A 15,577-nucleotide genomic window follows, 5' to 3' on the forward strand; every position below is an offset into this window, starting at 1 on the left:
AGCATACCCAGAATTTCTAAGAATTTGGCAGATGTGGAGAAGAAAATCTCCTTGATGAAAGGGAATAAATGGGTCGATAAAAGTCCTGTTGAATGAATTTGTAGGTGTTTGATGGTTGGTGTGTTTTGATAGAAAGCAAACGCTTTGCTAATGGACAGATTTGGGTGTGAAGTTCCATACTTCCAATTTCTAGTTTTGTGACTTTTGGCAAGTTACTTTTCTACCCTGAGCCCCAATTTCCTCATCTGTCAAAAGAAGGCTTTTAATAGCCAGCTCCTGTGAGTAATATGAGAGCTCTAGGCACTCATTGATCTTGTATGATGTGTCTAATCCATATTCATCTGGGTGCTAACCTGGAGGCTGTCTTTAGTGGTATCATGGTGACTCAGAATATGTTTAATACATTAATCTTTCTGATTTGTTGAAGGTTTTTATTATACACATTGGGTATATAAGCATGAAATGAGTTTATTTCTTCTAATGCTTGCCACCAACTCTGTTATTCAACCTTTTTTTTTCTCCTCTACTGAGTAGTAAGTTCCCTAAGAGTGTTTTGGCCAACAATGCAGATTTATAAAAGAGAATTATTCATTTGGAGGAAGCCAAATAGTCTGACTAAGCAAATCAAGGAGATTTTCTGTCAGGAAGTGGTGTGAAGTATTTTATAAATGAGGCAAATGTGGCCCCTGTGTATTCACCCCTAGGTTGTTAATTTCTTCCCCATAGGCTGAGAACTGTTAGCACAAAAGCCCACCAAGTGCCAAACTCAAATTTTCTCCATATTCAGTTATTTAAAAAATAGCACAAACAAGTAGATTTTTAGCTACTCCGAACCTACCTGCTTTGCTCACCCTGCCCAACCTCACCCCACATTTGCAAGCAATAGATAACCTCCAATCCATAAAGTCCCAAGCTGCTTCTGCCCTTAGGAACTCTCTGATCCAGAGACACAGTGCTGCCAAGTGGATATCAGCAGATCCCTAAGCCCCTGGTCCATTGTGCTTCACCCCCAGAGACTTCCTTGTCCTCTCCTGCCTTCACATTGGGACATCTGTGCCATTCATCGGTACAGACTGCTATTGTTAGGGACTTCACTCACATGCACACCCATCCAGCCATCACCCAGTAAAGCTTCTGTGTACTATTGCTTCTTGGCCTATCTTTTTCTTTGATCAGCAAACCAAACCTCTGACCCCCCTACATGAGTTCATGGGTTCACAGATATAGTTAGATAGAACAAATAATATGTTGTATTTCATGGCACAACAGGGTGACTACAATCAATAATCATTTATTGTATTTTTTAAAATAATTAAAAACATGGAATTGGTGTGTTCATAACACAAAGAAAGGATAAATGCTTGAGGTGATAGATACTCCAATTATCCCAATGTGATTTTGACACATTGTATACTTGTATCAAAACATCACATGCGCCAGGTATGGTGGCTCATGCTTGTAATCCTAGCACTTTTGGAGGCTAAGGAAGGCAGATCACTTGAGGCCAGGAGTTCGAAACCAGCCTGGCCATGTTGGTGAAACTCCGTTTCTACTAAAAATGCAAAAAAACCTAGCTGGTTGTGGTGGTGGGCATCTGTAATCCCAGCTACTCAGGAGGCTGAAGAGAACCGCTTGCACTCAGGAGGCGGAGGTTGCAGTGAGCCGTGATCACGCCATAGCACTCCAGCCTGGGCAACAGAACAAGATTCTGTCTCAAAAAAAAAAAAAAAAAAAAAATCACATGGACCCCACATATGCATCTCCTAAATACCCATAAAAATTAAAAATAAAAAATACAAGGTAAGGTTGAGGAAGGAGCAGAAGATAGTTTGTGAAGGAACTTGCATGTTATGCTGAGATGTTGGGGTATTATCTATAAGGACAGTAAGCGGGGCGGGGGCATGTTTCCCATTATGCTTTAGGAGGTTCACTCTGGCTACAGTGTGAAGAACGAGTTGAAAGGAACGAGGATGCAGGTAGAGCTGCTGTTATCATAACCAAGAAAAGTAATGCTGAAGACTAGTGGGAAGGAGATACAGAGTATAGAGCTTGGTGGCCAGTTTGAGTTTGGCAGGTGGGTGGATAAAACAGTAAAAAGTCAAAGTGACTCCAAGATTTTTGTTTGGGTATCTAAAAATTGGTGTTGTTGTTATCCTTGGCAGAGGAAATAAAGGGAAAGAGCTGATGAGGTGAGAAGGATGAAAGTTTCAGCTTAGGGTAAAGTGGTTTTCATAGGATCAAGGTGGTGAGGCTTTTGGAGCGAATTAATCCTCTTAGAAGAGTATGCAAAGTAGCCAGGCATGGTGGCTCTCACCTGTAATCCCAGCAAGGCAAGAGGGTCACTTGAGGCCTGGTGTTGGGAGACCAACCTGGGAAACATAGAGACCTTCGTCTCTACAAAAAGTTTAAAAATTACCCTGTTGTGGTGGCACCCATGTAATCCCACTACTTGGGAAGCTGAGGTAGAAGCAGTGGTTGAGCCCAGGAGTTTGAGGCTGCAGTAAACAATGATCTTGCCACTGCACCACTCCAGCCTGGGCAACAGAGCAAGACCCTGGCTTTAAAAAAACAAAAACAAAAAATGAAAAAGGAGTAGAAGAGTGTAGAAGTGTAGAAAGTAAGATGTTAATAGGACTGAGGACTGAAGATAGAAAGTTCAGCAATGCTGGGATTTGAGAAACTTGTAGAAGAAGGTCAAGAATCCACAAATGAGGCAGGGAAGAAAGAATGTGAGAAGCTGGGGAAAAGTCAGAATAGAGTGCTGTTGTGTGATCCAAAGGTGGAATATTTCGAAACAAGAGCAGTGATCAGCGACAGGTCAAATGCCATTGAGTTCACGTCACAGAAGGACTGGGAGTTGTCCTGGAATTTTAGCAGTCCTGAGAGCATCTGGACTTCTTTGAAAGTCATAGAATTCATTTCTCTGATTACATCACCTAGAAATAGACACTACATGATTAACATTCATGAACAACGATGAAAGATGTAAATAATTACTAGAAAAATGTGTAATTTGAATGGTTATGTCAACTAAGTGATACAAATATGATGATTAAATTTATAGATGGATTGCCTCTGAGAAAACATCATTAAACATATCTGAACTTTGCATTTGACCTGGTGAATTTAAAACTCCATGGAGATCCTAGATAATATGGAAAATATGTATAACTTTATTTCATATTAATTCCTATGTGCCTAATGATGACCTGTGTTTGAAAGAAAAAATGTGTTTGAAAGAAATGTGTTGAAAAGAAAATGTGTTTGAAAGAAAAAAAGACTTTTTCACAAGAGTTCATAAAGTTTTATGTCAGTACACATAATAATTGTTACTATAGAAATTTTGTTTTACTAAAGTGATTTTCAACATTTTACATTTACATAAAAACTGCTATAATGAGTTTTCTTCCTAATGCTCTCATTACATTAAAATCTTTGCATATAGTCATATTATATTAAAGAATATTCTGTTTTTCTTCCCATAGAACAGCATGTAGATACCATCACAAAGTAATACCTTATTATGTTTCTAATTTTTTCATTTCTCACTCAGAATTTTAGCTATTGTAAATATTTTCTTTGCACTTGACAAAGTTAAATGGATTGTTTCTGTGTGTCAGTTAAAAACCACTTCTAAGTTCTTATTTTTTCTGCAGGGAGAAGAGATGGAATCATATAATCTAGAAAGGTCAAACCAGAGGTGATTGATAGACGTGCAATGTTACTGGGGCAAATATTTCTAATGTCTGCCTAGAATACCCTTCCTCTTCACTCTGCAGGTCAATTCCTCATTCTGTAACCGGCAAATCTTTATTCTTTAAAACAATAGTACCTTTCTGTTTTTTCTGAAGCATCAGCCCCCTTTTTCCAGGCAGTATCCATTGCCCTGTTCTTATCCCCAGTAGAGAACATCCGCCCCACTGTTTGTTGATGTTTATTTGGGTTCCTCTAAGTTGTGATCACATTGAGAGCCAAAAGTGACATCTTTATATTTGCAGAGGACAGAAAATGTTATCATATGTTTGGTGCACAATAATTTATTTTTTTAAGACGGAATTTCACTCTTGTCCAGGCTGGAGTGCAATGGCACTATCTCGGCTCACCACAAGCTGCGCCTCCCAGGTTCAAACAATTTTCCTGTCTCAGCCTCCCAGGTAGTGGGGATTATAGGAATGCACCACCACGCCTGGCAAATTTTGCATTTTTAATAGAGATGGGAGTTTCTCCATGTTGGTCAGGCTGGTCTCGAACTCCTGACCTCAGGTGATCCACCTGCCTGGGCCTTCCAAAATGCTGGGATTACAGGAGTGAGCCGCCACGCCCAGGCACAATAATATTTTTAAGTTAATAGTGATTAATTTCGCTTTTCTAATCTTAATCATACAATCAGGTAGGCAGGCTAGATTATCTCCATTTTACATATGAAGAAACTGATGACCAGAATACACCTCTGGCAGATATGCAAAACAATGCTCTAATTCTCTTTCTACCATAGGATACAAACACTCTTTTAGTAGTTGTCTGATTACATTGTGATATCAATGTTATTCTAATGGACTAGTGTTTATACTTTCTTTTATTTGAAATTCTCATTAGAATTTCTTGTAATTTTCACTTTCCTTTTTTTTACATCCCATTTCCACCAGGGATTTCATCTTTGGTAAATTGTTTCTATATCAACTTGGGGTTTACGAACTTGGATGAGAAAATATATCTTTATCTCTAACCATAATTTAGCATCTGTGACTGGTTACTAGTATAAACCACAGATTTAATTTAACATCACTGCTGTTGAAGCTATCTTGAAATATGATTTATATTCATCACTACTTTGAAATTATGGTATTTATTAGACCTGTTGTTAGATCCCTTAATGTAGTAATAAAAGAGACTATATTTTATTGTATCACAAATGTAATTGTTAAAAATGTTGATAGCTTTATTATAAATGCTTTTCATTTTATGTATTTTATTTTTTAATTTGAAAAACTTATTCTGAGAAGCAGACCAGGTTTCACCACTGCTCAAAGGGTCTATGATGAAAAGCATTTTATTATTATTTTGAGATGAAGTTTTGCTTTTGTCACTCAGGCTGGAGTGCAATGGCATGATCTCAGCTCACTGCAGCCTCTGCAGTGCAGAATGGGCCTAGTGAGACCTTTGCTGTAATTGCAGCTCAGTGCAACCTCTGCCTCCCGGGTTCAAGTGATTCTCCTGCCTGAGCTTCCAAAGTAGCTTTAATTATAGGTGCACGCCACCACGCCTGGCTAATTTTTTGTATTTTTACTAGAGATGGGGTTTCACCATGTTGACCAGGATGGTCTTGAACTCCTGACCTCAGATGATCTGCCACCTCAGCCTCCCAAAGTGCTGGGATTACAGGCATGAGCCTCCATGCCTGGCCTAAAGCGTTTTAAAGAATGACTGCTGCAAAGGAAAACCAGTTTCACAAAATCCTTCTGTTTGGAGCTTCACGTCCAGACATTCCAGCATCATGTTTATTTTTTTGCTGTTGTCGTTAAGTGAGTGGATCAGACTGGGTAACTGTGGTGAAGCCTGCGATGTGCCAGTTAGCTTCCCTCCCACCCTTGAATAGGACAACTGCTCTCAGCTGATTCCGGCAGAGAGTTTCCTTGGCTGAAAAGAGCCCATCTGGATGAGGTCATGCGCCCTTCTGGGACAACCTGCATTCAATGACTGTCTTGAAAGGGTTCGAAGTTCTGGCTCCTCCCTTCCCAAATGGGGGACTATTCTGAAGGGCCGTCTATCTCCAGAGCTCCCTCTAGAATGGGCCTAGTGAGACCTTTGCTATAATTGCAACTTCCGTTTCCGTGGAGCACTTCTTTCTTCAATTCCCATAGTAGTTGATCCTGAAAGTACTCCCAAGTAGAGAGCCACATAAAATGCAGAGCACACAATTAAATTAGAATTTCAGACAAATAATTTTTAGTAGAAGCATGTCCCAAATATGGCTTGGGACACAAAATATACTAAAAACATATTTATTGTTTATCTGAAATTTAAATTTAACCAGGCATCCTGAATTTTTGTCTGCTAAATCTAGCAAACCTCCCCCACCACACAAATATCTGTCTCAGAGTTAACTTCCCAGATAACCCAGCCTGCTGCAGCAGGTCCTTATGATATTTAATGACAGCCGGGACTACCAGGTAGGGAGGGCTGAATCATACACAGCCCTTCCTCACTCCTCTACACACTGTCTTCTGTGATGTCAGGTAGGAAAGCAACAAAGGACAATGGGGTGATAATGAGTAGATAAATATTCACTAGTTTCAGGATACTTGAGATTGGGGAAATCTGTCATGTTAAGTGTGAAAGTGACACTATGAGTTATTTCAAAATCACCCTTGGGGCTGCATGAAACATATGTAAAGAGTATTAAATATAAAAGTACACAGAGCATTTAATATAACTTGCCCAAACTTCAAAGCTTTAGAGCAGGGCAGATTCTTGTAATTGCTTTTACTGTCACTATATACACTAGGTAGACCAAGAAACAATAGAGCTTGGTGATCATTTAATTTTTAGCATGGAACAATAAAAGCATTATTATGTTTTAAAATTGTTTTAGAGATGAGGTCTTGCTATGTGTCCCAGGCTAGATTGAAACTCTTAAGCTTGAGTAATCCTCCCACTTCAGCTTCCTGAGTAGCTGCAATTACAGGTGCACACCACTGTACCTAGCCCAGAAGCATTATTTTTCTGTGTGAAATAGAACACAAAAAGCTTAGGGATTCTAGATCTACTTTTGCATACCTCTTAGGTGCTCTGGCACTTTGAGAAACATAAAATATGGCAGGATGCTACTGGGGATTACACCAATAATTACATACCTTGCTAAGAGGTAATAGACTGAATATATTTTGAGAAACATCCCACTTTTCCAGGAAGGCTTTATGTTGGTGGTTTATGCTACTCTGAAGAAAGGGAATGGGATGAGGGTAGGAAAGGGATATTGAAGTATGATGGGGGTAATAATTTCTGATTTCCAACATGTAAAAACTGAATTACTATTTCAATATTTTACAAGAAGAGCCAGGATATATATTCAATAAAATAAATATACTCCATTTTTTTCTGAAGCTAGATTAAAAAATATATAGTGGAATCAAAAGTCTCTGATTCGCTGTCTTTTAAACATCTTCCTGTCACAGAGTTCAATAAATTGCCCCTAAACCTAGCCTTTATGATTTCAATGGCTGTGTAAACATTCCTTTGGAAGCTTTCTCAAGAGTATCTTTCAAAATATGTCAATACTTGCCAACAGCAAAAAAGAACAAATTATTTTAAATAACATATTTGGATTTTAATTGCCATTGTCTTTGACAATGACGCTTGTAAACAAAAAGGAATTCCAGTGATTTGAGTTATGTATAAGGGCCCAGTCATGACCTTCATTCTAAATCTAAAGAATAATCAATAATGTTTTATTTAATTACATCTTTGGTAATAGTTATTTCTAGAAGTAGTTTTCAATGAGTTTCTGTATTCAACTCGGCATGTGGAAATAAAGCTGAGATTATTATTTTTTAATGGGTGTTTTTTTCAAACTAAATAAGGCAAGAATCACATTTACAACCCTTGAATACTGTTTAGCTCCTTTCTGGACCAAGTAAGTCCATTTATGTAGTTAAGTTTACATAAATGTGTTTACTTGGTCCAGAAACAGCCTCAAGTATTAACTTTTTGCTTGATGAGTATTAGGACTTGATTGCAGAGAATTCTTCCACCCAGAGCTTTAGGGAACAGTGTAATTTATTACCATTAGACAAATGTGTGTGTGTGTGTGTGTGTGTTGTGTGTGTGTACACACACAACACACACACACACACACACACACACACACTTCCATTAAAGAAAAAATGCACTCTGTGAATGTTTTCCAATCCCTAGAAGTTAGAGAATTCTATATGAATTATCTGCTCTGAAAACTCAGTATGTTTAAGCTACATGGAATTGCTAAACATTTGTCCATCAGGATTAGTTTTCAGACAGGGTAATGGTCTTAGCCAATATTATGCATTATAGTTTCACAAACTGACACAGTAAACCATGACATTTATAACTTCTGGCTAAGTCAATCAGTGCAGTCTGTTTTCAAACTAAACACTTTATGCATCTATTTTCAACATGTGTGGAGATTCATAATACATATTTCCCTTCCTCTAAACTATATGATTAGTAATAAATCTTTTCTCCTATAATATAACAATATAGGAGTTAATATAAATTCTGAAGGACACACACCAAAAAAACAACCTACATAGTGTATTTTTCACGGCACATAGAAAACACTTGCCAGTCAACATGGATGAGATTCTTTTATTTCATTAAAACAAAAGAGAAGATTTTATTCTTCCAGATCAATGACCAAGATATATTTATTTTAAGTATGTGGCACAAATCCTTTTTTTGGGGGCGGGGGGTACATACCCATAAGATATCTGATAAGGCATTTTATTTTGATGGAAGTAACAATTTAAACTAGAAACGGGAAATAGCTAAAGATTGAATTGAACTTAAAAAAATAGTAAGGAAATATAGTAAATGATTCCTCCTCCTTGACAAGGAGGAGGAAGCTCTGTGGAAGATGTGGCAGAGTGCTTCCATCTTAGATGCCTGCATTCTGGAGACCTAAATTCCAGGCAACACTACTCGTTTGGTGCGCAGTGTGAATGAACAACAGAGTGCCTCCTGAATTTGGTGCCAAAAGAGGTTCTTCTTAAGTGTTTAAAGGTCCTGGGTGAAAAAAGCCACATGTTTTATACAGAAAAATTAAACAATGTTAAGAACTGTCCTTTGTACAGAGATTATGATCTTATTAGCGTTTGGTAAATAAAAATCACTAAACAAATGTCAGAAAGCCATAGGTGCTACTTCTGAGAAGTGGCTCAAGTTTAAGTCAACTGCCAGCATCTCCATGAATGTACATTTATTGTTGCTTTTTGCTGGGCTTGGGTCCTTTTCTTTCTACCTCCCTCTAGACACAGGGTGATAAGTAAAAAAAAAGCATAGGATACAGGTCAGGCATTCAGAACTGAGAAAAGAGGAGATCAATAGCATAAATAAGAAAGAGGTGGGCTATTTGTGACTTTAGAAAAGTTAGTCATTTAATCTCTCTGAATTTTAATTTCTCATTTAAAACATGGGATGATCTCTACTACAAAAGCGCTGATTTCTTTTACAAAATGAAGGTTACAATAGATGGGAGGGTGTTTGTGTGTATTTTCTTCTTCTTTTCCTCCTCCTTTTTCTCATCCTTCTCCTTCTCCTCTTTCTTCTCTATCTCCTTCTCCTGTTTTCTTTCTGCTTCTTTCCTGTTTTAGTTTGTTTTTATATGTCCTAAGATGACAAATAGAAAATTTATACTTCATTTAGGTTAGTTAACTGGTTTTTAAAAAAATATTTCACGGCCAGGCGCGGTGGCTCAAGCCTGTAATCCCAGCACTTTGGGAGGCCGAGGCGGGTGGATCACGAGGTCAAGAGATCGAGACCATCCTTGTCAACATGGTGAAACCCCATCTCCACTAAAACTACAAAAAATTAGCTGGGCATGGTGGCGCGTGCCTGTAGTCCCAGCTACTCAGGAGGCTGAGGCAGGAGAATTGCCTGAACCCAGGAGGCGGAGGTTGCGGTGAGGCGAGATCGCGCCATTGCACTCCAGCCTGGGTAACAAGAGCGAAACTCCGTCCCCCCCAAAAAAAAAAAAATATTTCACTGGTTCATGATATTTGAAAGCATGAGCGCCTCTGACCTACTTCAAAGGCATGGGTTTCTAATACACCCTAGTTGGAATTATGGTTCTAAATAAAATTGGATGTATAGCCTTGAGCTTGTTACTCAACTGACAATTAGTTAAAAAAACAAATACACCTCCTTCTTAAAATTGAGCTGAAAAACAGATAAGATCATATGTTAAAGCATGTAGCAAGGCGAGTGGCTCAAAGTAGATTATCAGCCTGTTTAGTTTCCCTTCCTTCTTTTGAATGGCACAGGAAACAATGCGTTTCTTCCCCAGTCAGTGTGAGCTTAAATACAACTATAGGACACAGAGGAATTCTTACTATAAACTGACTAATGGTTAAAATCTGGATACTATTTTCAGCTTAAATCCTGATTCAGTCCCTTCCTTGTTGCATAACCGTGAACGAGTTACCTTCTTAACAGCTCACCAGAGTTTTACTAGAGCTTACTGGTAAGTGGGCCAATAATAACACTCATTCATAGAATAAAAAAATAATTTAGTCTATCCAAATCAGAACAGGCTCTGTTTTCTTTCCAACCGACACCCTCTTTTGAGCAAACTACTCTTACTCCACTATGGTTTCGGTGGGTGGAGCTAAACACCAACTGACCCCCAAGCTTCAATAGTGGGCTTTTGTCTCCGCCTACCCAAATGTGAGATTCTGTCATTTTGGTTACAGGCATGTCCTGGAATCCCAAACAGGGGCCCAATTGTACAGCTCTCTGTGGCTTGTTCTTTGTAGAGCTGGAGCTAGTAGGAAAATGTCTTCTGGACAAGTTTCCAAATGATGTGATTCTAGAGAAATTTTGTGTCTGCATATATTCTTTATAATCTGGATGAAGTCCCACACAAAGGAGGGTGAGGGGAGAGAGGACAGTGATGGAGTCCTCTTCTGGTTCAGTTCTGTGAACTAAAACGACATCAAGGGAATGGTTCCTGTGTTTAAGCTAGTGCTCCCTGCATTTTAGGCACTTATCACTAAATATTAAGAATGACACATTGCTTCATATACTAGTTTTAGGATTTACTAGTGTAATGCGTCTATAGAGTGAGAGATGCTGGTTACTGGCAAAATAGGAGAGTGTGATGGTTAAGAGGAGGGACCTGGGGACAGACTGCCCATGTTACATTCTCAGTTCTGTCACTCACTAGTTGTGTATTTTGGTTTCTTTATATACCGTGTCTCACATTGTGCATCTGTAAAACCGGCTTGGCCGGGCACGGTGGCTCACGCCTGTAATCCCAGCACTTTGGGAGGCCAGGGTGGGTGGATCTCCTGAGGTCAGGCATTCAAGACCAACCTGGCCAACATGGTGAAACCTCATCTCTACTAGAAATTCAAAAAGTTAGCTGGGCCTGGTGGTGGGCACCTGTAATCTCAGCTACTCAGGAGGCTGAGGCAGGAGAATGACTTGAACCCGGGAGGTGGAGGTTGTAGTGAGCCGAGATCACGCCACTGCATGCCAGCCTGGAAGACAGAGTGAGACTTCCCCTCAAAAAAATTCATTTTACCCCATAAATATACAAAATTTTAATATGCCAATTAGAGATAAATAAATAGAAACTTCAAAATGATGTTAATATTTGCAAAGTGCTTAGGCCAGTGCCTAGCAAATAATTATTTAGTTTATCTTTAAAAAGTTACTAAAAGAAATAATAACATAATGACAATAAGCCAAATGCCTAGCACATTATAAATACTCAAGGTATGCATTTCACTTACAGGAAGTAGTTGGATGGTCTCACATTAATATATGATGGCTAATTTAGAGGTGAAGGTGATAGAATCATGAAAAGCTCTATAATTGAGAAACACTTTGTTCTCAATTTGTTCAAAGTGACACTTTGAACATTGTGTGAGACAAGTCCCCTTTAAATTGCCTCAATTAAATAAAGGGGATAGTAGTGAAAAACTGCTTTCCAAACAAATAGACCTGACCTTTTCAAGAGAGAAACAACTGTAATTTGAATATGGATTTTGGAAATAAGGTTTATTCTCCTTGTAAAAAGCAAGGACCATCCTTTTGATACACGTGAAAGCAAGGATGGAAAGAAGAGGACTAAGAGAAGTTATAAGCTGAGTTTGTAGGTATAGGTGAAGTTGGGAAAAATTCTGTAATTTAAATTAATTTTGGAAACATAGTACTATGGTAGCTAAATACAAAATAGGTGGAGTCATTTCTCATGCTCCTGTGGGGGCTAACTGCCTATTTTTCTTTGCAAGTTTATATAGGTATGAACCGGACAACTACCTACAGCTTACTTTAAGCTGCCCTCTTAAAAATAAAGGCCAGTAGAATAAGCATTACTTATTAAAGTGGAATTTGAAAATATGAAATGCCCAAATGGCTATACCTATGAATACACTTAACACTTACTGATTTTGGCTTGTTTTCAAAAACTCTGAAGCTAAGTGAAAAAGATGTAAAATGAAAAAAAAAAAAGGANAAAAAAAAAAAAGGTAAAATTAAAAGAAAAAAAAAGAACTAGAAAAGCAAGAGCAAACCAAACCCAAAATTAGTAGAAGAAAAAAGAAATGGAGATCAGAGCAGAAATAAATGAAGTTGAAATGAAGAAAACATTAGAAAAGATTAATGAAACAAAAAGTTGGTTTCTTAAAAAAGATAAAATTGACAAGGCTTTAGCTAGATTAAGAAAGAGAGAGGATCCAAAAAAATCAGAAATAAAAAAGGAGACATTACAACTGAAACCACATATATTCAAAGAATCATTAGAGGCTAGTATGAGCAATGATGTGCCAATTACTTGGGAAACCTAGAAGAAATGAATAAATTCCTAGACAATTAGAACCTGCCAAGATGTGACCATGAAGAAATCCAAAAATCTGAACAGGTCAATAACAAATAATGAAACCGAAGCTGTAATAAAAATTCTCCTAGAAAAGAAAAGCCTGGTGAAACCCTGCCTCTACTAAAAATACAAAAATTAGCGGGGCATGGTGGCACACACATGTTGTCCCAGCTACTCTAGTGGTTGCGGCAAGAGAATCACTTAAACAGGGAGGCAGAGGTTGCAGTGTGCAGAGATCGTGCCACTGCACTCCAGCCTGTGTGACAGAGCGAGACTCTGTCTTAAAAAAAAAAAAAAGTAAATCTAATCATTGCTTCTCGAAGAGATCTTCACTGGACTTGCTATTAAAACAGTGTTCTTTATTTTTGATATTTTTTTTTAAAAAATCACAGTATCCTTGATTGGAGTTTCATGCTCATGTGTGAGATGTGCCTCCCTCAAATCTTGTTATGATATCAATGCTTTAGTTGTCTGATGTGAAAAATAAAGAAAAAATTAAAGAAGAAAAAAATGAAAAGATAAAATAAAAATTATGGTATCTCATTTATTTTTCTGATGTACCGTTCTACTTTCTGAAATTATTTTAATTGCTTATTTATTAACCATTACAATTTATAAGAATGTGACTATAAAGATATATTATCTCCCTATTATCCTTATCACCTAGCACTGTGACTAACATGAATAATACTTTTAAATTGAATGACTAAAAAATCGCCATAAAACTCTAAACCTATAAAAGCAGTGATATTTGTATACAGTATAAAGAATTAGAATAGAAATAGCATATATAAGGCTAGAACAATACCAGATCTCAAAATATATTGCAGATAGATTATAATATTTTAAAATAGTATTGCTAAGACACTGTATGTTAATAAAAAGTTGCTGGATATAAAAAAGCTATTAATGCATAAAAGAAACCAAAGGGAAATATCAGATATGATCATATAAATAATTTAAATCTTAGAAGTAAAAGGTGAAAAAAGGGCAAAGAACCAACCGTTGTCAGGGTGACTGTTCTTGATTATCAAATAAATGAAAGGTTGTTGCTACGTAGAACAAGGTGAGAGAAAAAATACCTAGAATTCGCCAGAACCTTTGGGGGCCATCCCTAGAGCTGCATGGGAGCAAATAGAAGGTGGAATATGTAATGGAGGAAGGACGCTGTGAATTATGTCGCCTTGTGACGAGTTGTAGTACTGAAGACTAAAATATTATTTTTCTTCTAGCTCTGGTATATATGTGATACTTCCCTCTGTTTTCACCAGAATTTTCTATAAGCATGATAGAGTAGTCTAAATCATTTTTCCCAAAAGTTGCAGCCTAGTGAGAGAGGAACATGCCTGAGTGAGGAGGGCTAATCATCCAGCAGTAGATGCAATGCTTGATGAACTTTTGAACTATCTACTTTGGAGAGAAGGTCAGTGCATTTTCATTTATGTGCGGTGTGTAGCTGTTGTTACCTGGAAGTGTTAAGTGTGGGAGTTCATGTACATACTGATGTTGAGTAGCCACAAGGGTGGGCTGTGACCAGCAATGCAATTGGCTTACTACACACCCACTTAGGGTGTGTGGCATCCACAAATATAAAGAAAGATAAAAGCTACATGTATCAGATTGCTTTTCAGCTATGGTTGTGTTTATGACCTAGATCTTAGCAAGCTGGACATTTTCAGAATGGCAGTCGTGAATGAAGAGATGGGATATTCTGTCAAAAATGCTGGCAAGTGGATTTGTTTTTCTTGTAGGGCTTGAATAGTGACAACAGCTTCTTTATCTGGCTACTTTCTAATTATGGGGAAAAGTGTTGACAGCAGCTGCCCTTTCAGCTGGAAACTTTTACCATGTGCTTCTGGGAATTATCAAAAAGTCATCTATTCTTTTACTTACGTTGTACTGAAGATAAAGAGAACTATCTCATAATTTTCCTCAAATTAGCTAAGTACATTCTGTCGTCTTTAAGAATGCTTATCAATATAGATATTCTTGCCATGTTCGATGAACCAATATTTAGTCTTCAGTATATTCCAGGCAAGACAGAAAATAGACAACAAATGTAATAAGTAAATTATGCAGTATGTTAAAAAGTATTAAATTAAATGGATGTTTTAAAAATGTAGATCAGAGAAAAGAGAAAGGGAAATGCATAGGGAATAGGAGTGTGGAGAGTTGGCCGTAATTTTTAAATTGAGTGGTCAAAATAACCCTCACAAAATATAAAAGGATTAATGTATTCCAGTAAAAGGAAAGCCTGTGCAAAGGCCCTGAGGTGGCCACATGCCTTGTGTGCTGGAGAATTGGCAAAGAGGCCAATATGAAGTGAACAAGGGGATGAATTTAGAGAGGTAATGGTATGCCACTGGGAGGAATTTGGCTATTTCTCTAGTGGAATTCGGAGCCTCTGGAGACTTTTGAGAAGGATGACATTACGTCTTAAAAGAATAGATTGTAGTAGGAAAATGATAGAAGCAGAGAACTCGTGAGGAGCTATTGTGGTCATCAAAGTGAGATATGATGGTGACCTAAACTTAAATGGAGTTTGTGAGAGGCGTTGGTGTCTGGATGTTTTCTGAAGTTCAAGCCAATAGTATTTTCTGAGAGATTGGATGTACAGTGTGAAAGAGAGGACACAGGAATGCTTCTAATAATTTTAGGGCTGGGGAAATTTAAATAAAGATTTGGCCTCAGTTATAATAGACTGGGGACACTTTATGACCAATGACTTTGTCAAAACAACAGTCATCAGAATATAGATGGCATTTCAAGACTAGAGTCTAGATGAGGTCAACAAACGAGGAACTGAAGGTCCAAGGACAAATTGTTGGAAGACTCCAACTTTAACAATGGGAGAAGAGGAGCTAACGAAGGAGACAGAGCAATGATTGAGCAAGTGGGGAGTCCCTAAGAAGGAAGTGAGGACAGTGTACTTACAAAGAAGGGGTGAACACCTGTGTCAAGTGCTATTGGAAAAAGATAAAGTTTGAGAATTAACTATTT

At 37.8% G+C, this 15,577-nt stretch overlaps 1 non-coding gene across 1 annotated transcript; it reads left to right on the top strand.

The window, feature by feature from the left end:
- Positions 1–12,947: 12,947 nt before the first annotated feature.
- LOC119472614 lies at positions 12,948–13,054 on the top strand. Its single transcript, XR_005201762.1, has one exon. It is a non-coding gene; the product is annotated as a small nucleolar RNA U13 (small nucleolar RNA).
- The last annotated feature ends 2,523 nt before the right edge of the window (positions 13,055–15,577 follow it).

This window comes from Cebus imitator, unplaced genomic scaffold, assembly GCF_001604975.1.
Source record: "Cebus imitator isolate Cc_AM_T3 unplaced genomic scaffold, Cebus_imitator-1.0 Scaffold108, whole genome shotgun sequence".
NCBI lineage: Eukaryota > Metazoa > Chordata > Mammalia > Primates > Cebidae > Cebus > Cebus imitator.